We start from the raw sequence: 24653 nt of genomic DNA, 5'->3' as shown, positions 1-24653 counted from the left end.
CATGCTAAACTTTGAAAATTTTTTAGACACTGTAGCACATGGTGATCGTAGTAGGAGTGCCCTGAAGACATGGGGACTCGGGGGACAGCCCAGAGGACTGCCTTGCTTGGCTCCACCCTGACCCTTCCCACCTGAGTAAACTCTCACCCAGCCAGAGCAGGTGGTAATGAGGCAGGCGCAGAGGAAACTCAGGTAATAGACAACCCTCCTTAAGTGGCCGACCATCAAGAGGAGGGAGGACAGCCTCAAAACGGGAACAGCTTCCTTAAGGTTTACGTAAATCCACAGGAACAGCCATACCTGTTTTCAAAGGGGTTGGGGCTGTGTAGCAGTAGAATGACCTGGAAGAGTCAAGAGCAAATAAAAATAAGACCTGGAAGAGTCGAGAGTAGGCAACATAAAAATACTAAAGTTGGTAGAGTATTTTTTCTTTTTTCTTTTACTATTCTGGCACACCCTTTAGGGAAGGGAAAAACCAGCATCCCTAAATTCTGATATTGGTCGTAAATAGATTAGGATTAAGATACCAAATGAGTTTGAGAAAGGTGAGAGGCAACCTGAGCCATAGTTCTTAGCATCCTTTCAGAGCCGGGTCAGTTAACCTCTCGGGTCTCTGAGAATTGCACGGGAGAGCCCCCTCTTCCTGGCCAGGACTTTGTTTTACGCGTCTTTTATCAAACCAGCCAACTCACCTTACATCAGTAATAACCGAACAACAGGTGCGGGCCAGTATGACAGCTTTGCATGTGAGCTATTTTAATTTTCACTGTAAAAATTTCTGGAAACCCAAGGGGTTGTGTTAGAGAAACTGGAGCCCTAGGGGAGACCCCAGAAAAAGAAAAACCTCTTAGCTATTTTATTTTCCACAGCCTAGGAAACAAAAATTTCGGAAGGTCACCCAGTATGTTGACTATGCGGTCAGGCCCCAAGGCCAGCTGTCCCCACTCCAGAACGCGTCCTCGCCGCGGCCACTCTGCCGTACACCGCCACCTGTTGCTGCCCTCAAGCTCAGAACCGAGTCAGAAACCGCCACTAGAGTTCGTTCTAATTCCCGGGAGAAGCGACTGGCTGGGAAGCCCCGACGCTCCTCGCCTACTAATACTCGGGCGGGCGGGGACTCCGCAGAGCCTCCCAGCTCCAAGCTCCCTTTGTTTCGCTGCTGCGCTCACTGTGTCAAAAGTAGACCCCAGACAGCATCCCCTCGCCTGGCTCTGCTCCTGCGCGCTTGCGCCCAGATCACAACTGGGAGATGCTGACTCGTCGAAACGCCTGCGGAGGGGAAATGGGTCCACTGGGCAGGAATGCAAGGCGCAGACAGGTTGCTGGGTGAGATTCCGAAGCGTCCTCTGGATCCGGAATTCTTTAGAGCTCCCTAGCCGAGCGCTGTTACTGGAGCGCCGCGCCCAGAACCCAAGTTCACGGTTACCGCGGCCGCAAGCGAAGGGCAGAGAGATTCCCCCGCCCGCCTTTACTCTAAGACGCCGGAGGGGCCCCTCCCTCTGGGAACCGCGGAGTCCCATTTCCGAAAGTGACCCGCCTTGCTTCTGAGGGACTTGCCTGCGAACGCCGCAGGGGTGTGCATTTCTCCGAGTCTGATAATCCCAGCCAACGCCGGCCCGACAAGAGTTTAAGTCAGCTCCCGGGGCGTCTGTTTGTTTATTGGCTCTTAAGGAAAAAAGTTTGAGGATTTTCAACCAACCTCAGACCTGGCGCAAGCGGAAATCTCGGCATCTCTCCAGCAAAAGTCATCTAATTTCAAGTCGTTATATAAGTGGGGGCATTAACTCTCCATACTCCGAGCTCTCTCATTACTACTCCAGGAGTAAATTGTATACCTCTTTAAAAAATTTTTTTTAGTTGTTATTATTTCCCTGAGCCCAAGGACCAGGGAAAGCGCAGGCAGCGCCCTGGGCGCGCGGCAGCCCCACCCGCGCGCTGCGGGAGGGTCGCGGGGTCCGGGGTGCCGCAGGCAACCAGCGAGCAGCCGGGCCGCGCAGTCCCTCATTCGCCACTCCACGTGGTCAGGATCAACAGTTTGTTGAGCTCATCAGTGACACCTTGAACTTTTCATAAAGAAAATGGGTATTGCATCGGGAGGGTTCGGCCGCGGCTGCCGGCCTGAGTCGTACTTAATATTCAGTGATCTCGCTCGCGCCGACCCCTCCTTCTACTCGCAGAAATTCCACCGAGTCCGTTACAGGGCTCAGACTTTTAAGTTAATTTACTGCCCACCCCGCAACCCTGGCTAGTAACCAGCACCTTTAGGCTTAACCTCCCCCGCAGCTGCCGCCTGAAAATGACATTTCGCCGGCGTCTCCGGAGGGGGCTGAATTTCACTTTGTAACTTTCTGCGGAACCCGAGCCCGGGTGGCAGCTCGGGTAGTGGTATCGTATGCAAATACGCATGCTGACGTTACAGATCATGTGGGTTTTGGCGTAGATTCCCCACTGATCGAGACATTTTTTTTTCCCCTTTTTTTTTCCTTCTTTTTTTTTTTTCTTTTAAAAAATTTGGCCACTGTTCTCCGTTCAGGGGCTTTTTCTGTCTGTCTGGCAGGCTGGCTTTCCCCCTCTTTCCCACGGAGCCCCAGCCGGGCGCCCGGTGGGGAGTGGGGACTGGGTGGGGGGAGCCAGCAGAGTTCCATTTTGGAACGCCCGTGCCGCGTCTCCGCGTCTACAGCCCGGGTCCCCGCGTTCCCAGCCCCGCGCAGGTAAGAAACTTCGCCCCGGCGCGGAGCACCCCCCGCCCCGCGCCGCCAGCCCCGAGCCCCGCACGCCGGGCGCCGGCCACTCCAGCCCAACTTTCCCACCGCCGCTGCCGCCGCCGCGGCTCCCGAAAATGTGTTGTTAATGGGACTTGGCCGGGTTTGTGATTGGAATGGGGGGGGGGGCGCGGAAGGGGGGTCAGGCTCTTTTTGCCGGTGGGAAGAAATTAGAGGTTACAGAGGGGGGAGTTTTTTTTTTAAGGAGTTTTGATGACAAGTTTGGATAAATGGGAGCCAGACCGAGGAGGAGGAGGAGGAGGAGGAAAAACATGTCTACGTTTCCCTATGTCGACATAAGCCACAAAAAAATATGGCGTCCGCTTTCGACAGGGCGTTACGTAGACCCGAGTCTGTTTTTATTTATTTATTTCGTGGCCGTCTCCCTCCCTTCTTGGCCAAACTGCGGCGCTTTTGTGCAAACGGGGCAGGTCCCGCGGGGACTCCACCGGGACGTGGCCCCGTCCCCGCGGGTTTGGGCAGGCGGGGGGCTACGTGTGTGTGCTCCCCTCCCTCCCCCGCTCTCCCCTCTTCTCCCCTCTCCTGGTGACGATTCGCTGTAATGTGGTGGCAGGAAGCATGACGCCCTGGGCTAAGGCTGCCTCTCCTCTCGTCGCGCCCGGTGGCTGCAGGCGGCGGGCGCGCGCGCGGGCGGCCGCCCGAGCTACCTGCCGGGGGCAGGGCCGGAGCGCGGCGCTGTCCCCACGCCCCGCTCAGGTGCCGGGAGCCCGCGCGGGGAGGGGCGTGCGGGACCCCGGCCCCGGCGGCCGCCCCTGCCTGCCCAAGCCCACGTTCACCCCCGGAACGGCAGCTGGCGCTTTCCGTCTGCCCCACGAGAGGTTAATCTTTGTTGGTGTTGCAGCTTCTTTGTGGCTTCCCCAGGACTTGGTATTCTCGCCTTTGCAAACTTGCCCTTTTCCCAGCCGCTTTGCAGGAAGGAGGCTGCGGAGACGAAGATGCGCGGAAAGTTGGAAACCAGAGAGCATCACAGGACGGTCTCCTTGGCCTCTTAGCTGTGCGGAGCTCGGGGGCGGAGGCGGAGGGTGGCTCGTAGAGCCGGGGAGAAAACTTGACGGGGAACCCAAGTTGTGATTTGCTCAGCTTTCCACCTGATTGATCGGCTTCAGAGCCAGTGGGGTCTCTCTTCAGCTGTTTCGCGATGGCCTTTTGTTTGTCCGGGAGGTGGGGAGGAAGGAGGTGGGGGAATAATGGCTTTCCCTGGCCCCCTCCCCGTTGAAAGAGGCGCTGCCCGGCTTGGGCCTGGGGATCACTAAGTCTCTGCAGGCCCCAGAGTTCTCCCCCACTCTCTCTGAGGTCGCAGCCTCCCAGGGCTGAGGCAGGCCCTGCTGGGCAGGTTTCAGGGGGCAAGAAGCCCTCCGCTTCATCCCTCAGTGGCTCAGACTCCCACAATTACCCTCTTTAAACACCCCGCATACACTCAAACGCCTTTATGCAAAGCAGAAATTAATGCCTGTTGAAGTGACTGAGGTGAGGGTCTGAGAGCTCTTGAAGATTTCAATCAAAAGGTGATTTTCTGTTTATGAGGGCACTGAGTTTAAGCGGTTCAGTCCCAGGGCAGTCATGTCTAAAAGCATTTGGATAAAAACCAAGTGGAGTAAATATCTTGTAAAAATGGCATGTTTAATAATAAAAATACATGAATGGAGCCTATCAAGTTTTTGAATGGGACTAACATAAAGGTTTGATTTAAGTTGAAAGGAAAAGTTATAGAAAGCTATATACATATCTTTTAAGGGCAGAGCAGGGCAAAAGCTACAAGTGAAACATGATTGAAACATGTCACTGACAAAACTAGATCTGTGATCTGTGGGAATTTGGTTGGTGTTGAAATGCTCTGCCACTTGATTGTTCCTGTGATATCTCCTGCCCAGCTGTGATGTGAACTAAGGATCCCCCCAAAGTTAACAACTTTTAGGGGAAAATTCAGAGGCCATGGTTTTAGGGTAAAATAGATCTATTAATTAATCCTCATTTAAAAGAAAAGACCAAAGGACACAGCTGTGCGTTGGCACTTAAGAAGGGCATTCTCCTGATGCAAAGGCAGTGTATCCTGAAATGCTGAAAGGTGACCCCACCCCAAGGGTCTCATCCAAATAGGGCTGTGTGATTGGGTGGAATGCCATGCACGTGACAGGAAGAATAATGACTATGCTTAATAGTTGCTAACATTTACTGTTTCGGGACACTAGGCACAATACTGTATATTTTACATGGTTTATTATTTAATCCTCATCATGACCCTATGAAATAAGTACTGTTATTATCCCCAGTTTACAGTTGAAGAAACTGAGGCTTAGAGAGGTGAAGAAACTTGCGCACAGCCATACAGCAAAAAACAAAGTCAGTGTTCCAAGCCAGGCCTTACTTCTTAGCCTTAAACACTCCATTATAGAAGCCCCTGGATATGGGAAGTCCTCAGAATGAAAAAGTAAAGCGTCATCAGGTGCAGGCAGGAGAGAAGAACAGTGACCATTCACCCTGAGGTCTAAACTCAGGAATCTTTCTGGGTTTCATTTCTTCATTTATTTAGCTGTGTGTCAATTTATTTGTTCATTCAGCAACTGTAATAGTCATCACACAATAAGAGCCTGCAGTCATAAAGCACTTTTATATGCCAGGAACCATTCTCAGTGCTTATGATTGAACTCTTTTGTCTTTGTGACAACCCTGTGAGGTAAGTACTCTCATTCTCACCTTTTCATAGATGAAGAAGTGGAGGCACAGAGAGGTTCTCTAACTTGCCCAAGACCACACAGCTAGTAAGCAGACTGCCAGACCCTAGAACATGTGCTCTCCATGCCCCAATGCACTGTTCCAGACATTGTGGAGAAGCTGGTGAGATAGAGCCCCCTAACCTCAATGCAAAACACTGCAGGCATTATGGAGATATTGGCAGGATAGAGACCCTTTATCCCCTAGGAACTTGAGCAGATCAGCAGGCCATGAATAAGTACTGTAATTTGGAAAAGTAGCTACTGTGGAAGCTCAAGGAAGGGCATAATTACTGTGTTTGGAGAATTGCCTGGAGGGGGTAGCATCTGAACTGACCCATGAATAAGGAAGAACAATGCCTGGAGGTGTGTTGGATATCATTGCATTCAGGTGTTAGCAACAGAAATCCTGGCTGATGACTTAACTAGATGGGGGCTTATTCATGTCAGACAGCAGGAAGGGTGAGTGGGGTGATGCCTCACTGCCGACACAGACTCTTTGTACTCTACCATCCTTAAGAGTATAGGCCTTTGGCCCTGAGACTATCATCTCATGGTGGGAAGGTGGCTGCGGCATCACCAGGTCTCACATCTGCATTCCAGGAAAGAGAAAGTAGGATGAGTGAGGCACAAATACACTTATCTTGTATGGCTTTACTATTATGTTTTTAAATGGCCACCCCTCTCAGTCTGTCATAGGGACTTCTGTCCCTAGCTCATCTATCAGAACTGTGCCGTGTGACCACCCAAACCTACCAGGAAGGGGCAGTCATGTATGATTAATTGGCACATGGCTGCCATGAATAAATTGCGGATCAACAGGTAAGGCAGAGGGGGTGAATGAAACTATTGAATTGGCAGGTGAAGTGTGTGCAGCCCAAGACAAGAAGACGAAGGGTATCCCTGATGCAGGGAAAACTGCATCCTGGGTCCTAGGAGCCATGTGTGATCTGGGGATGTGGGAAGGTTATGCCAAGAGATGATGCCAGACTTGGGGGTGGATGTGGAGGAGGTTGGCTTTTAATCTACAGGTACTGGGGAGCTATGGCAGGTTTCTGAGAAGGGAATGTTATGTGTTTCAAGAAGGGAAGACTGTCAGCAGTGTGCCTTGCGGAGACAAATCAGCTTGGTTCTTACTTGAAATGAAATGAGTTCTGGACAGTTTCAGACCAGGGGACCAGTTTTGCCTTAAGGCAAAAAGACGACAGCATACAATAAGAAAGTGAGGGAGGACGGGAAGATTTTCTTTTAGGTCCTGCCAATAGGAATCCCAAATTAACCTGATGTTAGTCAGCTGTTTCCAGAGGTCACTGGCTCTCTGTTCCTTCATAACCCAGTGAAACTGAAAATACTGGAGGGGGTACCATTTTCTCCCCAAACACGACACTTGCCTTTCTCCTGACCCTCGGGCTCCCAGCTCCTACCTGCAACTCCCCCACTCATCAGCAGAGTCATTTCAGTCATGACCCTTCACCTTTGCTTTAAATTGAGGGGATGATATCAGAGGCCCCCTGGTCACGTATTCCACCCTGGATTTCTCCAACAACAACGACATCCTTGATTCTCTGTTCAATTTATTAGCTATGTGACTTTGGACTGTTGTTTACCTGTCTAAGACTCAGTTTCCTCACCTTTAAAATGGACATGATTCTAGTAGCTGCCTTATGGGTGGTTGTGAAGCTTAAAAAGAAATTTATGAGAAGGCGTAACAGAGTGCCTAACACATGGATTGTGCCCAGTAAACATTACCTGTTATCAGCACTGCCACCACCAATATTGTTGCTGTCACCACCTGTATATTCTTCAGGTGACAAGTAATTAATATGTGTGGATTTTATCATTGATTCCAAGACCCAGACTGTCCCCATTTCTTTGCCATTCTCCTCTCTCCTCCCCCAGACACATACGCACTAATTTGTGGCAAATCTGAGCAACTACTGAAATGGAAAGCTCTCCTTGACTATCACAGAGACCCTGGTGCGGTGTTCAGGTAATGTAATGTGCTGTGTCATGGCCAAATCCAAACAGCACAGTTCTAAAAGGATGCTTGGCTCTGCCATGCCCCTGTGATAGACAGTAAAGTGGATATTTTTAGTATTGACAAGGTAAGTTTCATTTTTAACTGAAAAAAAAAAATCCCCCCCATTCCCCTCCCCCACCCCTCCCTAAGGCCCCAACCCTACATCAAACAGGTTGTGATTTTAAGAACATCCACCCACAATCTGTTTCCTGTTCCTACGCTTGTAGTCATGCATTCAAGAGGGGCTGATTGGCAATGGTGTGTGTGTGTGTGTGTGTGTGTGTGCGTGCGCTTGTATGTGCACATGCGTATGTGTAACAGACCCCCAAGGAGCAAAGCAGTCCTAACATCAATAAATCAGTTTCCACTCAAATTTTAAAACGGAATAAAAAAGACGAGAGCCAGACCAGTTTTCTTGCGGGCACCTCTCTTCGCCCCCAGTGAAGTATTTCCCTGTTACAAAGCATAGTTCACACACTTTCTTCCTCTTTCTGTGCCCCACCCCCATCCCTCAGTACTAGAAACACTTAATGGAGATTAAATCTTACTACGGATGTTTCCCTGCAATAGTATTTACCACAAAGAATCTGCAGTGAATGATATGTTTGTGCTGTTGATCCATGGGGTACCCATATTAAGGGGTGTGACCTAGGCATTCATATCAGTGTAAGAGGTTTCTGGTGTATTTTAGGGGTGCACAGGCTTGGCTTGGGTTGGAAAAATGGGAAGCACATGCTGGCATAAAGCTGTGCTGGGTTTACTTTGCAAAGGGAAGCCAGCATAATTCTGGGAACCATTTGCTATCAAATTCAATGTGGAGAGTGGATCCCTGTATCCCGGGGCCCTCAGAGAGTGGCCAGATTGAGTTAGCTCCTTCGTAGGGAGGGAATCCTCCCTGTTGGGGACACAGGACAGACTGTGGGAGAGAGAAGGACCCTGCTGTCGAGGAGGGGAAGAGGTGGAGTGGAGGAGAGTCCCTGGACTACAGGTTCTCCTTGGCCTGGTTTGATTTCTGCAGCTGCAGCTTCTGGACTCCAAAACATCCACAGAAAAACACCAAGGAAGGACCAGAAGTCTAAATTGAGGGGGCAGCCCGCGTGCATGCATGCATGGACTGTGCAAACATGACGGTTTAAATCAGTGTTCCAGAAAGACTGGAGAAAAACACTGCTCAGTGGGGCTGACATTCGTGCCCCCAAAGCTGTCTTGCCCCCACCCCCAGCCTCATGCACTGTGACTGGTGAGAGTGAACGAATACGAAGCTGTGGGCACACCCTGACACACCACAAACACAGTGTCACCATCATAAGGACATAGCAAATCCTGAAAATTGAGCACCCACTATGTGCCAGGCACTCAGCCCAATACATCCCCTTCACTATGTCATCCAGTCTGACCATAAGGAAATACACTGAGAGCAGTGGTATCCCCCCATTTTAAAGACAGGACACCAAAGCTCAGAGAGGTTAGGTACTTACTGAGGGTCACAGAGAGAAGGTAGCTGAGTCAGAATTCGAACCCAGATCAGTCTGATTCTAAAGCTGGTGCTTAGTCATCACCAGGTCCTTCTGAAGTCTTCTGGAGACCAGCCCCATCCCAGCCTGGAAGGAAGTGTAGGGAGAAGGAAGTTCTCTGCGTGCTTCTGGACACTGTGTGATTGCTCTTCTGCTAAAGAACTGCAGGGGTGTTTACATGCATACCTGAGTGCGTACGTGTGTGTTTATGAGTTTAGTCAAAACAGGAGAGAATTCCAAATTGTGCCTGTTGGCCTTAGTCCCCCAACCCCCACCCAAAAAAAGACAATTTTAAAGCCCCTGTCAGTGTCTGTAACAGAACATTCTCCAGGGGGCACTGCACCCTTTCCACCGTCTCTTTGGCTCTGGAGAGGACTCCCAGCGGGCAGCAAGAGGCACTCCTAGGGAAGGAGGAGAATCTGGGCGCTACTTTCACGATGCTCAACAACCTCGCCAGCCAATGGGGGAAGGCAATGGAGGGAGCAGGCGTTGGGAGGGTGGAGAATGGCTGTGTTGCTGTTTTTATACAATAAAAGAGGATCATTGTAATTGGGAGCCCTTGAATCATAGCACGTCTGACTATGGCTCTCTCCAGCTGCAGAGCCATCTAGTTAAATAGCGCACAGAAAACTCCTTTCAGCTGATACTACTTTCCCACTGTTCTTAAAATACAAGAGTGGGCCAAACTGCTGTAGCTGCAAAGCCATCTCAGGCTCCCGCAGCCCCGGGGGTACCCAGAGCTCCCATGGAATCTCCCCAGCCTTTGCAGGAGGACACCTAGAAATCATTTTCATTTGCACTGCACCCTTGTCTTTTTGGAAACAGCTCCTTTAAAATATTTGCACACAGCCTGGTGAGAGCTAGATGTCACAACCACGTTGTTGATGGTAGGTAGTGGCCCAGAGGGGGCAGGGAGAGGCCAGCTTGCCAGGGCTGCTTGGGAGGGGGTGTGTCTTGGCTCTTTTGTGTGAGGGAGTGGGTAATGGAGGGATAGGGACAGACAGGTAGAAGCTGGAAAAGAGACTGCCCACTGGCCAAGAAATTTAGGAGAAAGGGTAGCAGTGGCTCCAGGCAGGAGCAGAGAGAAGCACAGGCACTCCCCTAAGCTCCCCCAACAGCACTGAGGTTTCAGTATCCTGCAGAAGGGCCTGTAGTGTCTTCGGCAGCACTTGTGTTAGAGAATTGATTAGGAGCGGGCAGGGAACTTCTGCCAAAGCCGTGCAGTTCAGGAGGGAAGGGAAGCTTCACTGTATTTTCAAGTGCAAGGGCCCTCAGGGGCACAGAGCCACAGGTGGAGACAGTTTGGATTACTTGGCGGGTTAATGGTAGACACCCCAAAGACTGAGGGCTGTGCTGGACAGTGTGAAATTAGACATGGCCTTATTATGGCACTTTTAGAAAAGAATTTATGCATCTCCTGGTACAAAGTCTAATGTCCTCTGGGGTCCTCAGAGAGGTTGTCGGGACAATGAGTCTAATTGCAACATGCTGCAGTAGTAGGACCAGGGAATAGTCCAGCTGGAAGGAACTTTAGAGATCACCTAGTCCAGCTTGGGGAAACTGAGGCCCAAAGAGGTATAGGAATTTGCCCAAGATTTCACTGCATATGGCAGTGTATTGCTTCTTCTCTCCTGTATAGCCAAGCTTCAGGCCCTTCTGATTCCCTGACCAGCCAGCTCCATCACGGTGCCTTCCCTCCCCCTTCTCTGTCCAATCAGCAAACACTTACTGAGCACCTGCCAGAGGGAGAAAACAACATCCCTGCCTGCTGAAGTTCCCAGTCATTTGGCACTTAGCAGCAAGCGCAAGGCCCATGATAGCCAGCCCTTCCTGACATTGAAGGCACAATGCTGAGTGCTTTTGTGAGTGAGCTCATTGAACTCCTAAGAGATGTAAGGATGCCATTATCCCCACCTAACAGGAGAGGAAGCACAGAGCGGAAAGTCCTATCTCCAAGGTTTCTGGAAGCCAGGCAGTCTTACTCCACACCTGGCGTTTAAGGGGAGGCATGTGGCCTCTCCTGCCCTCCCTGCACCAGCAGCTCAAGCATGAGGCACGGGGGCTGGGCCTCTCCTCCACTGATTAGAACTGGTGGCCGAGCCACCAGCCAGTGCTGGGGATAACACAGGATGGACGTGCACTCAGAGCCTGACAAAGGGCTTTCTCATGCAGTTGTGTTTTTTTTCCAATTTATTGAATGCCAACTGTGTGTTGGCTCCACACACCCTCACACCATACAAAGCCCAGGTCATTTTTACAGCAGCTCTGCTAAGCAGATTGTGTGAAGGGCAGAGATGGAACTCCAGCACACCACTGTGGAAGCCAAGGCTGGAGTAGTTTTATCCACATCAGGCATGTGGCAGCCATAAGTAACTGCTTGGGAGCCCTGTGTGGGCAGAGACAGGTCACTTAGGGACACAGGATCACTAGTGACTGCCAAGTTTAGTTTCCCCAAAGTCCCCCTAAAGATAAAGGAACTTTAAGAAACTTCAGGCACCTATCAACTGAGCAGCAGATACTTAATTTGAGCATAAGAAGAAGAACCAAGTATAATGTATAGGCCACTAACATGTACCAGGCCCTGTGCAACTCTGTACATAGGAATTCACATTAGTCCCATTTTTTAAAGTAGCTTACAACGCAATTTACATACCTTAAAGTACACCCATTTAAAGTGTACAGTTAATCGGTTTTAGTATATTGACAGAGTTGTGCAACTATCACTACTATCTAATTTTAGGACATTTCCATCACCCCAAAAGAGACCCTGTGCCTATTAGCAGTCACCGCCCTTCCCCCTCTGCAACCCCTTTCCCCCAGCTGAGGGTAAACACTAATCTACTTTCAGTCCCCGTAGATTTGCTGTTACTGGACATTTTATGTGGAAGGAATCAAATGATAGGTAGTCTTTCATGTTTGACTTATTTCACTTTGCATGTTGTTTTTGAGGTTCATCCGTGTTGCGGCATGCGTCAGTACTTTGTTGTGTTCATAGCTGAATAATGCCCATTGTGTGGATGTACCACTTGTATTAAGGGTCTGCTAGACAAAACACCAGAGACTAGGTGGCTTAAACAACAGAACTTTTATTTTCCCACAGTTCTGGAGGCTGGAAGTCCAAGATTAAGGTGTCAGCAGGTCTGGTTTCTCCTGAGGCCTCCCTTGGCGTGCAGATGGCCACCTTCTCCTGTGTCCTCACATGCCTCCTTAAATTTTGAGTCCTGGATGCCTAGTTTGCCGCTGACCTCACCCTCATCCTGGCCCTGCCACCACCCTGCTCCTTGTGTGTAGGGCACCTGACCTCAGTGTTGGGGGCTGGCAGGGGGATGTAAAGATGACAAGCCACCTCCCTCCCCTGGGGTGCTCCCGAGCTGGCTGAAGACTGTGTGCATTTGCAGCCCCACAGTCAGCCTAGCTGGACTCTGCCAGGCAGATCCCTACTCGGGTCACTGTGGGAATTACAGAGGACAACACCTGTGAAGGACACAGCACACAGCCTGGCACCTAGGTCCGCCCTAGAAATGCTGGCTGGCACTGTTGTCATTAACATGTCTCTGTCCTTGTTGCTGTGAGGCTGCCTCTAAGTCACTGTAGTTTAAGGGATATCCTATGCCTTTGACCTATAACCAGGAGCCACACCCCTACCCCTCTGAAGGGGCCATCATTCAGTGACCAGGAAGTGGCCTGGAATGAAGGGGTGGGCTATCCAGACTCTCAGACCTGCTGAGCCTGTCCTGGAGGTGGTGGGTCCTGTGCACAGAGCCCTGCACTGGCTCTGCTTGAGCCCCGGGGTTCCCCAGCTTGGCTTTAGGCTCTCCACGTCCGACTCTGTTATCTCCAAAGCCAGAGTGCTATTCCTGTGCTCCTAGATATGAGAAAATACCTGATGGCTAATGCTTGTGGGGGCCACAGTGAGCCAGGGAAGGGGTCGCTTTGGGTCATCTCGGCTGAATTGACAGTCCCCTGTTTCCCCCAGCTGGGAGAAGGGGCCATATCAGTGGCCTTGGATGTAACCAGGTCAGCTTGCTGGTCTTTGGGGTTGGGAGGGTTGCATTGATTGATTCTGGAAGGAGATTTGGGAAATCAACTTCAAGATTTCTGGATATAGAAGATGTGTCAGTTGCAAAAAAAAAAAAATTACAGAAATGACAGGAGCCTTCTTGCTCAGTATAGTCAAAGGCCACGTGGCTTCTGCACATAGCTTACATGCATTCTCCTCTCTTAATAACTGATGCTCGGGGGTTCTGCATAGGGGGAAGGCAGCTTGCCAACAGAACCTCTGGACCAAAGGCTTTCAGCTCTCTAGATGGTGCCCTCTGCAGCCCTGTGCCCACCCACCTGCTGGTACACCCTGAGCATGGGCTGACTGCTGTCGGGTCACTATGTGTCTCAGAAGCCTGCTCTTTTTCACTCTCCACCATGTGTTCTCACGTGTGTGCTGACGCCATGACAAAACCTAAGGCTTGCAGGACACGGGCTTTAGTCTCTGATCCCTACATCCCCACCCCCACCTTCTGCCACCTGAACACCTGACTCTGGCTGAGTGGTTGCTCAATAGTTTAACTGATAAACAGAATTGAATAAAAGAGTATCTGCATGTACCGTGCGTAGAAATAGGAGGGGGAAAGTCACGCTGGGCCTAACTGCCCGAAAGTTAAAAGAAACTCTTCCAGAGTTGAATTTTTTGCATCTAGTTTGTTTCAGTACGTGGGAATGTCTTATTAGAAAGAACATATGTTGTGTCATTTCTCACCATTCTCTCCCAGCCTCAACTCCACTGACATTTGATTCTAAAACACCAAATCTGATCTTGCTTCAGTATCCTCCTAAGAATGTCCCTTGGTCGCTGGCTGCTCAGGAGTCACAAAACCAGACGCTTTCAGAAGCTTTAAAGAGTGAAGGGGTCAAGTGTAGGACCATAGGGAGTGGTGGGGCATGGGTCAAAGTCAAAAGCATATGCCCAGTCTAAAGGCATTCAGAATCAATTTTGTTAACATGGGCTTTCCAGTCCATCCCAAGGACTGCTGTTTAGTAACTTCTAATACATAGGATCGTCCAAGTTCCCGACGCAAGCATGGTGGCCCTTTGAAAGTTGAACTCCACTTACTAAGCATATTCTGCTATAACCACTTCCGCTGCCATGTGCCCCACACTTCAGTCCTACAAGACTGAGCCCTGAACCGTGAATATGCCATGCTCTCCCCTGACATTCCTTTCCACACACAGATCCGTCTGCTCAGAAAGACTCAGCTCCTAAACTTAGCAAAATCTACAAATTCCTGCTGTAGAGATACTTACTGCCTACTCAAGAGGCTAGAGTGTCATGGAAATAACCCCTTAGAAATCTTAGCATGTGAATTTTTATTTATTTGCATATATGTCTCCCTGAAAAATTATGAACCACCCCATCATCCCAAGGGAGAGTGTCCTATTTGTCTCCATGTGTCCAACACCAGCACAGTGCTCTTCCACTTAGTAGGTTCAAAAAGAATGTCTCTGGAGTGATTGGATGATTATATGAATGCATAAGTGACCCCTTCACCAGAGCCTGTTGGGGGGCCTGGACCCTGGGTCAGCATCCGTCAGCAAAATAATAGTGGTTGCTCGCTGCTGCCTCTGGTGGCAGGTCTTTGCCACTGCCTGAAAGGGCAGACTGGACCATGTGTAACAGGAAGCAGTCAAGGGAGCTTCCGTCCAAGGCTGGGTTTGTCCCAGGTTCAGGGTGTTTTCAACAAATTCTGCCCGTCTACCTGCCTCACTGGCCCAGCCCCATTGTTTCGTATGGACATCTGGCACTCTGTGTTGGCCTCTGTGTGGGTCCACTTCCTCCCTGACTTGGCTGTACCTCTTGGGAGCACCATCTCCACCTTCATGTGTGACGCCCTCAGCAATATCACAGGTGGTATTGCAGAGTCTTTCTGTTACTTCCAGTATTAAACTTTTTTTGGCCCTGTCTGAGCTTGTGACCAAACTGTACTTTAAGATGATAGGGAGGAAGGAAGCCTCCCTATAGTGGAATGCCTGCTATGCCAGTCATTGAACCAAGTATGTTGCATACTCTACCTTAAGTTATTTAATTCCCCCAACAATCTACTTTGGAAAAGTTTCTATATCCATTTTCCATGAGGAAATTGAGACTTCAAGAAATTAACTGGCCAAGCTAGGATTTAAAGCCAGGTCTGAGTGACATCAGAGCCCAAGTACTCGCCATGTCACAGTGTTAGAGAGTTAAGACAAGGGTATTAAAACCACTAAGTGCTCTAGCAATGGAATACAGAGATGCTGGCTCTGTATCTCTTCCAGAGTTTAAGATTTTGCTTATGAAAGGCCACACTGCTAGAATTAGTAACAGGAGCATCTTTTTCCTTTCCCAGAGAAGGTACCTCTTGGTACTAATACAGCTTCTCATTCTCAAGATACTTGTCCGCCTGCAGTTTGTCACCAGTTTTTTTTTTCTCTAGGGGAGGAAGGGAAAAAAATTCTTGCCATGAGAGAAATGGCCAAATTTACTAACTCTCAATAATCTTATTGGGCCATCTTATATGATAAGAAAAATGGTCTTATTGAGATTTAAATCGAGAGAGAGAGAATGTGTGTGTGTGTGTGTGTGGTTAAGTAGTAGGGAATGATAAGCCCTTCTGTGATAAATGTGAGTGAACCCCCTGGAACCCACTGAATAAGATACATGAGTAGCCAGCTTAGGCCAAGCTATGATGCAGTGATAAGTAAACCCCAGTATCCTAGTGGCTTAACAAAGCAAGGTTTATTTCTTATTCCCATGAACTTCTCTGAAGGACAACAGCTCTTCAAGGTAGCTTTCTTCCAAGCTGCAACTTAGGGATCCAGGCAGCCCAGATTTGGTAGCCACATCATTTGAAACAGTTGTTTTGTACTGCTGGAGCAGAGGAAAAGAAAATTAAAGGGTCATATATGCATTTTTTAAATGGTCACTTCTACTCACATGACCCTGCCTAATTGCAAGGAGCATGGAAAACCTGGGGGAGCATGTGAATGTTTGGTGAATAGTACATGTCATTGTTCCTAACAGCCTTGCTGAGTATCAGGGAGTACAGGGTATCAGTGACAGAGCCCAGACACAAACTGAGCTTCCTGACACTTAGTCCAGTGCCATTTTTGACTCTAAAGACAGTGCTCAATTGTCTCACCCAATGGTAGGTGGAGAAGCAGTCCTGATGATCTGAAAGACAACCAAACATTAAAAAATAAATTTTTTGCAGCATACTTACTTTTCTTACATTTTGTAAAATACCATTACAATTTGGTTTTGCATTGAGCATCCAATCTGACATAAAGAAAATTAACATTTAATGAGCCCCTAATTGCTGCCAAGCACTAATGACACTGAGCACAACAAGAGTAACTCTAATGACTAGCATTTACCGTGAGTGTACATTGTGCCAGGTGGATTCTCAGCACTACGTGGATTAATATATATTTCACCCAACTCCCCTAGGAGGTCCTTACTGTTTCTTTCCTCCTGAGAGAGGGCCTGCCTATCTGTACAAGGAGCCTGAGGTCCGGAGAGGTGAAGAATCATTGCTAGGAAGGGGCAGCCCAGTTTCACAGGCATGTCTAGCTGATTCTCAAGCCAACACTTGGTTTGTGAATTTGGAAGTATGGTGAGGGATACAGAAAAGGCCAGGCATTACATACCAGTGCTACTCTGGTGAGTAGTTGGATGCTTTTTGTGTGTTCTGCTATGCCTGTACATTCCCAAGTGTATCAGAAGTGTTACACCTGCTGGATACTTTGTTTATTCATACAGGAAATATTCAGGCATCTACTATGTAGCAGGCACTGTGCTAAATGCTAGTGACACTACAGTGGTGAATGAGGTACTGCCTTCAATCTAGACTTGTGTATTCCTCTGCAGAACTTTGTAGATGTTTAAATGTCCTTGAAAGGTAACCTAAGATCCCTGATCATTCCTGCCCAGGAATGACCATGTACTTTAATTTTGGCTCCCAGAGACATTGCATGTGACACCTGAGCTCTGCTCAGAAAGAAAGGGTCCTTTTCAACCAGTAGATCTGACCAGCCAGGGTGATTAACCAGCCCAGCATTTGTTGGTTACCAACTTTGCATTAGTTCCTGTCTCAAACCATCAGCCAACCATTGTTAAGGCCAACATTAAGATCACCTAACCTCAACTCCCTGAGGTTTTATAGGTAAAGAAATCCTGAGGCTCTCTCCAGGCTGTGAAATGCCCAGAGCCCCTTAGCTGCCTTGAAATGTTTCAATATCAAAGCTGACTCCAGAACAGCAGATTTTATCAATGATACAAAAAGTGCTCCTCCCTTCCTACACTGCCCTTCAGGAATGTTAAGGATACAGTGTTTTACCCCTCCTAACCCTGACCTTTGACAACACGCCCACCACCCTCAAGTGCCTAGAGCAGGAGAGCTGACAAGCCTCATCTCTTGCACAGCCCCCAGATTTGAAGGGCAGTTAAGGGCGTGCACAATGTCACAGTGGAACCTAGGCTAGAATCTGGGCTTTTTGCTTGTGTTTCACAATTTTGTTATTTTCTTGTTTTCCAGTATTAGAATTTCATGCCAAGTCTTCGGATTTCAGACTTTCGGAGGGTTGAGTGGGGAAGAACAAGTCCAGAGAAGTGTGTCTATTAAATATTGTTTGGGTGAATGTCCCAGTTTTTTTTGCTCATGGTTTAAATTGTGGGGTTTGGCCCCCAAAAAGTAATTGTGTGTCTTGATTTTCTCTGTGGAGTAGAGGTGTACGTTGCAATAATCCTAGAAGCCCAGTGAGGCTGCTGACAGGGCTCAGTCTTTCTGAATGTAAGAAGCTCTCAGCCTAGGTGGTGTGGCTGGATCCTGAGGCCACTTCCTTCTTGCCAAGAATCTGGAAGGGTCCTGTCCACCTGCCTCCCACCAGCCCCCCACCTTTGCTTTGCACAAGTAACAGTCATTTGAATTTACTTTTGAGAAAAAGAAAATGCCTTTGGTTCCTCCTAGTTCGTCTGGTAGCTGGAGTCTGTCTTGCAGTACAGGTGACTTTGGTGACAGAAGGTACCTTTCACCATTATGTCCCTTCCATCCCAGCCCTATCCCTGGCCCCTGGGTTCAAGTAGTAATTGTAGCTAGGGTCTTGGTGGCCCCTAACTTTCCTGCTCTGATAGGCACCCTCGAAGGAAGCTGGTGCCAGCGTGCAATGCTTGGCTTCTGCACTCACGGTGGCGGTGGTGGGTAGTGTGTCTTGGACAGCTTGGTAGAGCCCCCAAGCCGTAGTGGCCACCCCTGTGTGGAGTAGATGCTCAGTATATATTTGTGAGTTTTCCAAGGGCCCACAATGGCCCTTATCCTGGACGCAAGCTGTTGGAGATCTGGCACATTGGTCATTTGTTCTGGCAACTGATGAAATGTCTTTGTACCACGTGCTCTCAGTAACCCTAAATGCAGGTTAACAGCAAATGCTTGTGTTAATCGCAAGAATAGCTAGTGGTCACTTAAGAGCCAAGTCTTTTCCCAAGGGAAGAGGAGGGGAGGGTGGGGTGGCAGGGTGGGAGGGAGGATGAGAATCATATTAAACTGCAGGAGCTAAAGAACAAAGAACATGTTTCTTTTTCCCCTTTCAAAACCATGTGGGAGGCTTGCCTGAAAGACTTATAAAAACAAAACAAAAACCTATCACTGGAAGTTATGTCATGTGTAGACAGGTGTGCTCACACACATACACGCACAGCTAAAACAGCACAGCTGAAAAGTTTAATATTTGTGAGTATTTTGTTTGACAATGCATAGGTATTTGTGTACAACTTTAACAACAGAAAATATACATTGAAGCTGAGAGTTTATTTTATGAGTTCCAGGTTATAGATAATCAACTCTGTAAACCAGGGCTGTCGGTGAATGAAAAGACTATACATGTGTCTAATGTTTGTTGAACAACCCAGAAAAATATTCCTAATCCTAGGTTTACAGAAAGGGACTACTTATTGCTAATTTTCTACTTAATTATGCGTATCTACAATAAAATTCTCAGGGCATATTCGACAAATTATCATTTTTAGTAAAATAATTACTTAAGCACACATATTCCTTCTGATTTCCCATAATGTGCTTTTTTGTGAAATGGAGTTTCATAAATTCAGATTTGACGAATTTCCTCCTGAATAGGACTTTGACACAGGGCTTATATTTGGGAACTCCGGAAACATGCAGGGAATGTTTTCATTTCAGAAGAGAATATAGACTAAGAAAACAGATATTTAAGAGTACCCTCCCGTCACCCAAATGCACATTTGGAGGAGGATGGCTGCCAGTTCTGGACAGACTCTGTCTTGCTGTTCAGATGAGTCAACCTGGAACTTTTCCACTATTCTGGAATAAGTGTGTGGCCTGAAAGAAATTGCATGTACAAGCGAGGGTCAGGAGACCTGGGGTAACCCAGCTCAGCCATCCACTGACTGTTGACTTTGAGCGGGTCATTCGTCCCCTCTGGCCTCAGTTTCCCCTCTTGTAAAGCTCCATGTCCAGCCTTATGGCCTTTGAGTCACTTTTGCTCTCAGCAGTCTATTGGTTGGGTTTGCTCTGCCCGCTTCAGGTTGGCAGGACTGCCGCAGGTAGGGTCACCCTGGCTCCCTTGGAGGGGCCTGTTGACTCAGACCTTTCTGGAAATCTGTACAAAAGAATTCAACTTTTGGAAATTGCCCACGGAGCTGTTGTGACGTCTTCTGGGAAAGCTCACGTGGTGTTGAGCAAGCAGGCTGCTTTGTGCAGCAGCTGCTAGTCCGAGCTCCCAAGGCAGTGGGTCTGCAACTGATTTACAGGGAAGCAGCAGGAAAGGGAAGGGGAGAGAAGGGGCAGCTGGGGTGAGGGTGGAGTCTGGCAGGTTCTCAGGTCCCAGCGCCTGGCTGGAAAAGTTAATGGGCCATCCCGATGAGGGGCAAGCTGGCCGGGCCGCCCTCCCACCCCACGTCCTCTGGAATGCCGTGTTTATTTATGGCTCTGTGGATCACTGTTTCTCTTGGGAAATCACTTCTTCCAGGGCTGGGGGAAGCTGGCTGGATGTCTCCAAAGAAGAGGCCCTTCCCCTGCAGTTAGAGCTCTTGGGGACTAGCGGGTGGCAGCAGGGGACATTTTAGGAGAAGAGAAGGAGGTGGGCCCGCAGGTGGTGTTGGGGGCATCCAAGTGGTCAGCCCGGAATAACACCCTCTCCTTCCCCCCTCTCTGGTTCTGGAAAGGGGGTGGGGACTCCAGGGTATGGGGACTTCAAAGTGAAAGCAGCCAAGCAGAAGAAGCCGTAGTTCCCTCACCTCCCGCCCCCGCCCACTCCACCCCAGCAAACAGCCCCCGAGTGCTGCCAGGAGCCGGGTGAACGCTCTTAGGTCATGGGTGGTGTGAGCCGGCTTGGCAGTTTGGCCATCTGGTGTCTTTCTGTTGGAGGCTGTGGTGGTGGCTGTGGGCCCCCCTCACACTCAGGGCTCCTGGTGGCTTCTCCAGAGACTTGTGCCGGAGCTCATGTCTCAGCTCTGCGGTCGCCACAGGGAGGTACCACCGTTTCCCCGAAGCAGTCTCTGCTCCTCATCCCTCTAGGCCAGGATGCCTCTATTTCAGCACAACTGACATGTGGGGTCATAATTCCTTGTCGTGGGGACCGTCCTGCGCACACTAAGACATGTAGAGCCCTGGCCTCGATGCGCTAGACGCCAACAGCACAGTCCCTCCAGGTGTGACAACCAACAACGTCGCCAAATGTCACCCAGCATCTCCTGGGGGGCGAGATCGTCCCATCCCTCCTCCCACCCACTCACTGAACCAGGGGGCAAAGTCACCTCCTCTGTTTTGTTTTGTTTTCAGGCCTCGGCTCTCTGAAGTGATCTTGTTCCATTATATTCACCTGAGAAGCTTTTCTAAAGATCCCAGTGCCCGGTCCAACCCCAGATAACTAAATTAGAATCTCTCTAGTATGGGTGCTCTTTCTAAAAGCTGTCCAGGTTCACCTGCTGGGCAGCCTGGGTTGAGGATCACTGCCTGCCCCTGGAGGGGAGCTGTCACCTGAGGTCACACTTATGTTGTCAGTATATAAAATATCCCTTGGCACATAGTAGGACTTTGTACTGAGATTCAGTGAGTGAACAATGCTCTGGAGAACCCACCATCATGGCAGATGTTCTTTGTAGGGATTTGTTCATTTTTATCACTCATCCAACATTCCTTAAGTGCCTGCTGTGTGCCAGGTGCAGTGCTAAATGCTGGTAATGCCAAGTTGAGTAAAACTTGACCCCATATTCTAAACACCTCCAGCCTCCTGGGGGGCAAATACGCAAATACATAGGGTTGCCCATATAATGAGATCATCGCTAGCCTGGCGGTGTGTAGAAAGCAGTTAGAACACAGCATAAGTAGTTTCTAAAAAGTCACCAGAAAGGAACCTGGTTTCTCTTAGTAGGTGTCTTACTTACATTTTGGCACTTGAACATCATCACAATAGCTGAGCAAACTGTGCTGGGAGGTCAAATAATTTCCTATAGGGGCCGCCTGCTACGTGCAGAGCAGCCTGCATTCAAACCCAGATCTGCCTCTCTCAAAAGTGCACATTCTTTTCAGCATTCCATGCTGCATCCAGACCTGGGGTTAGAACACTAGATCCTGGATTTTTTCATGCATGTGACGGCTGCTTAGTGCCCTCAACCAACACGTAGGATAATCCTGCTTCCGCCATTAACCAGCTGTAGACTCCATGTGTTTCCAGCCCCTAGAAGGTTACTCCTGAATCCCTTCATTCTGTGCTCTTTTATTCTATGAACCCAGAATCAGACTGTCTTAGTACAGGTTCCCCAGATGGAGACCCCAACACAAAGATAATAGTTTATTCAAGAAGTGAGGGAGGCTTGGGGGGTGGGCAGGAAGTGACACCGGGAAGAGGAGGCAGCAGGACATACGGACACAGAGCACTTTCAAGCAAGTTACCACCACAGTGGCCAACTGGGGTTTAGCCCCATCAGGGCCTCTGAGCTGGTGGAGACCGCGTGCCCCTCAGTGTCATCCCGCCTGAGGGTGAAGGCCAGTACTTACTATGGTCCCTGCAGTGGGCTGCTCCCCAGGAGTTGCGATTCCCCTGCTCCATGTGCACTGAAGGAGGAAGGGCAGAGGGACATGGGCGGGGCACAGCCAGCCTCCACTCAGCCCCAGAGGAGCACCCTTCAACTACACTTCTTTTTGTTAGTTATCAGTCTCCTTTATTGGGTACCTGTTGTATACAGAGCTCTGTGCTAGGTCTGAAGGTTTGAAATAGAAAGGTGTTCTGTCCTGAAGGAGCTGAGCTGGCAATCATGGACAGATGACCGGAACATTCCCTATATAAGCATCACCTCTACAAATCAACATCAAAATGTCTGAGTCCCAGCTCCTCAGCTCGGCAAGCGTGGCTGTTCATCATTAGGCCCAACCCTGTCTCGTATATTACCTCCCTCTCAAGCTCTCTGCTCCAGGGTTTTCAAACTGCTTGCAACTCCTGAAAAAGCTCCTTCTGTCTTTCTCTCCTCCTTCTCTGGTTCTTTACACATTCCAGTGCCTCGTCCTTGTTCCCAGAATAACTCTCTTTCTTGTGTGATCAGTGAATACCACCTCCTCCAGGAAGCCACCTCTGACAAACACTCCATCCCAAGTGCCCTTGGCTTCTGTCAAGTTCACTGCTCTATTCCTATCAAAGCACAGTCATCATACAAGATTGGCATCATCTTTTGTCTGTAAGCTTTGGGGAAGTCAAGCATGCGTGAGTCATTTTCATTGGGCATTAAAGCTAGGCCTGGGTATGAAAGTGAACCTGAATTTGAAACTCAACATAACTACTTCCTAATTGTGGGGCTTGGGTTGGACTTGAAGCCTCAGCTTTCTATCTGTAGAAATGGGTGCAATAATGCTTTCCTCACATGACTGTTGTAAGCATTAGAGAAAACTGCCTAGAACATGGTACATACAGGTGTCTTGAGTTGGGGTCCCAGTAGGAAATGGAGTAGTGAGGGGAGTTAATCGATGGGCTGTTCACAGGGAGGTGGTCAGAGTTAAGCAGAGCCAACAAGAAATGGGGGAAAGCCCTGGACTGTCAACAGCTGAAGGTCCTTTCTCCCCTAGGCTGAAGGGGCAGGAGGAAGGGTAGCCACTGGAACTCAAGAGAGGTGTAGCTCCAGCAGAGTGGCGTCCATGTGATAACAAGGAGTAAGAACTAGCATTCACTGTGCGCCGTCTATGGCCAGGCGCTGTTCTGAACACATTTAACCCATTTAAGCCACATTTATGGGGTGTGTCCCATTTGGCAGATGGGAAAGCCAGGGCACAGAAGGATTCGTTTTCTCTGGGTCCCGTGGTGGAGACAGGACCCCACTCTCCTCTGATCTCATGCCTGTTCCTCCCACTGGTAGAACTCACCTGGAAGCTAGAGGGTGAAGACACCTGCAGAGCCAGTCCCCAGGAGTCACAGAGCAGAGTGGGGAAGGGTGGCGAGTGGCTCTGCAGGGCAGTGGGAGGCCGCACCACGGCACAGGCAGCTGGTGGAGTGGAAGCGGCTTCGACTTCTGCTACCAGTTCGCCTGTTGCTGGATCCTCACTGCACGGGCCATGCGGGCCCCAGGCGGGCTCAGGTATTTTCCAGTGAATGGATTAAAGCACTGACCTGTTAACTACAAATTATAGCAACATCGCTTGGGTCCTAAACAGCATATTTATTGAGCAATGTAATTGAAAATATTATCCCTTTAAGCTTCTGGTAATGTAGGGAATGGTTCATTCCTAAGAGTTTTAATACTGTTACATAGTTGTTGACTCACTGAATTCTTTGTGACATTTATTCAGGATTTCCAAACTGTATGAGGAGGAAAGCAAAACACTGTTGTCAGTGTTACAGGTAGAAAGAAAAACAGGGTTTTCCATTCCGATTGAAATGTTAGGCACTTGGAGTAGCCTTTGAACTTAGCGTGAGAACACTCCTGCCTGAGACCACCCAGCCTGGAAAGCAGAGGCGAGGCCTTGCCCAGTGGGTACCCGTGGTCGGGAGACAGATCATGGCACTGACACACAGGGCTTAGGGCTGCCTAGTGTGTAGGGGCTGCACGGACACATGAAGCTCAGCGATAGTAGCTGACATTGACTGTGGGCTTTCATGTGCCAGGCCTCAGCCCGAGATGCTACCTGGCTTTCATAATTCAATTCCCATAACTACCTTTGAGGTGGGTTCTATTATTAGCTCCATTTTACAGATGAGAAAACAGAGGCACAACGAGAATGAGTAATTTTCCCAAGGTCACCTAGGTGGTAAGTGGAGGACCCCTAATTCAAGTCTAACTCTGGACACCTTTTCTTAAATGCAGATAAAATTAGTAAACATTTCTTTTATTGCCTTTCTGTTAGAGAACAGTGGAGCTGAAGCTTCAGCTCTTTTATTTTACAAATGAGGCTCAGAGAGGTACAGTGACTTGACCAAGTCACCCAGCCTTGTTAACAGGAGAGTTCAAATGGGTTGTAGTGACTCCTTCTGACTGAACCAACCTGTTGCCGAGGTCAGGCCACTTTTACCTTTTTCTAGTTTACTCATTCATCTGTAAAATGGGGCTGGTAGTTCCACCTTTAAATACTTTTAAGAGACTAAT

General features: G+C 49.1%; 1 protein-coding gene and 1 long non-coding RNA gene across 3 annotated transcripts in view; one reads left to right on the top strand and one right to left on the bottom strand.

Annotated features, from left to right (window-relative positions):
• LOC118932223 (uncharacterized) overlaps window positions 1-1111 on the bottom strand; it is a 40159-nt gene extending 39048 nt beyond the window's left edge. The window contains exons 1-2 of the long non-coding RNA XR_005032653.2: window positions 899-1111; window positions 301-341 (exon numbers count right to left, since the gene is read on the bottom strand). This is a non-coding gene — a long non-coding RNA (uncharacterized LOC118932223). The remainder of the gene's footprint in view (window positions 1-300; window positions 342-898) is intronic.
• A 297-nt stretch (window positions 1112-1408) lies between these two features.
• ZHX2 (zinc fingers and homeoboxes 2) overlaps window positions 1409-24653 on the top strand; it is a 139827-nt gene continuing 116582 nt past the window's right edge. For both annotated transcript variants that reach the window (XM_057497781.1, XM_036925508.2), the window contains exon 1: window positions 1409-2711. The gene's annotated coding sequence lies outside the window, so the exon portion shown is untranslated. The remainder of the gene's footprint in view (window positions 2712-24653) is intronic.

Source organism: Manis pentadactyla, chromosome 3 (genome assembly GCF_030020395.1).
Source record: "Manis pentadactyla isolate mManPen7 chromosome 3, mManPen7.hap1, whole genome shotgun sequence".
Classification (NCBI taxonomy): domain Eukaryota; kingdom Metazoa; phylum Chordata; class Mammalia; order Pholidota; family Manidae; genus Manis; species Manis pentadactyla.
Note: the sequence above shows the minus strand (reverse complement) of the source record. Positions and strands in the feature narration are given on the sequence as shown.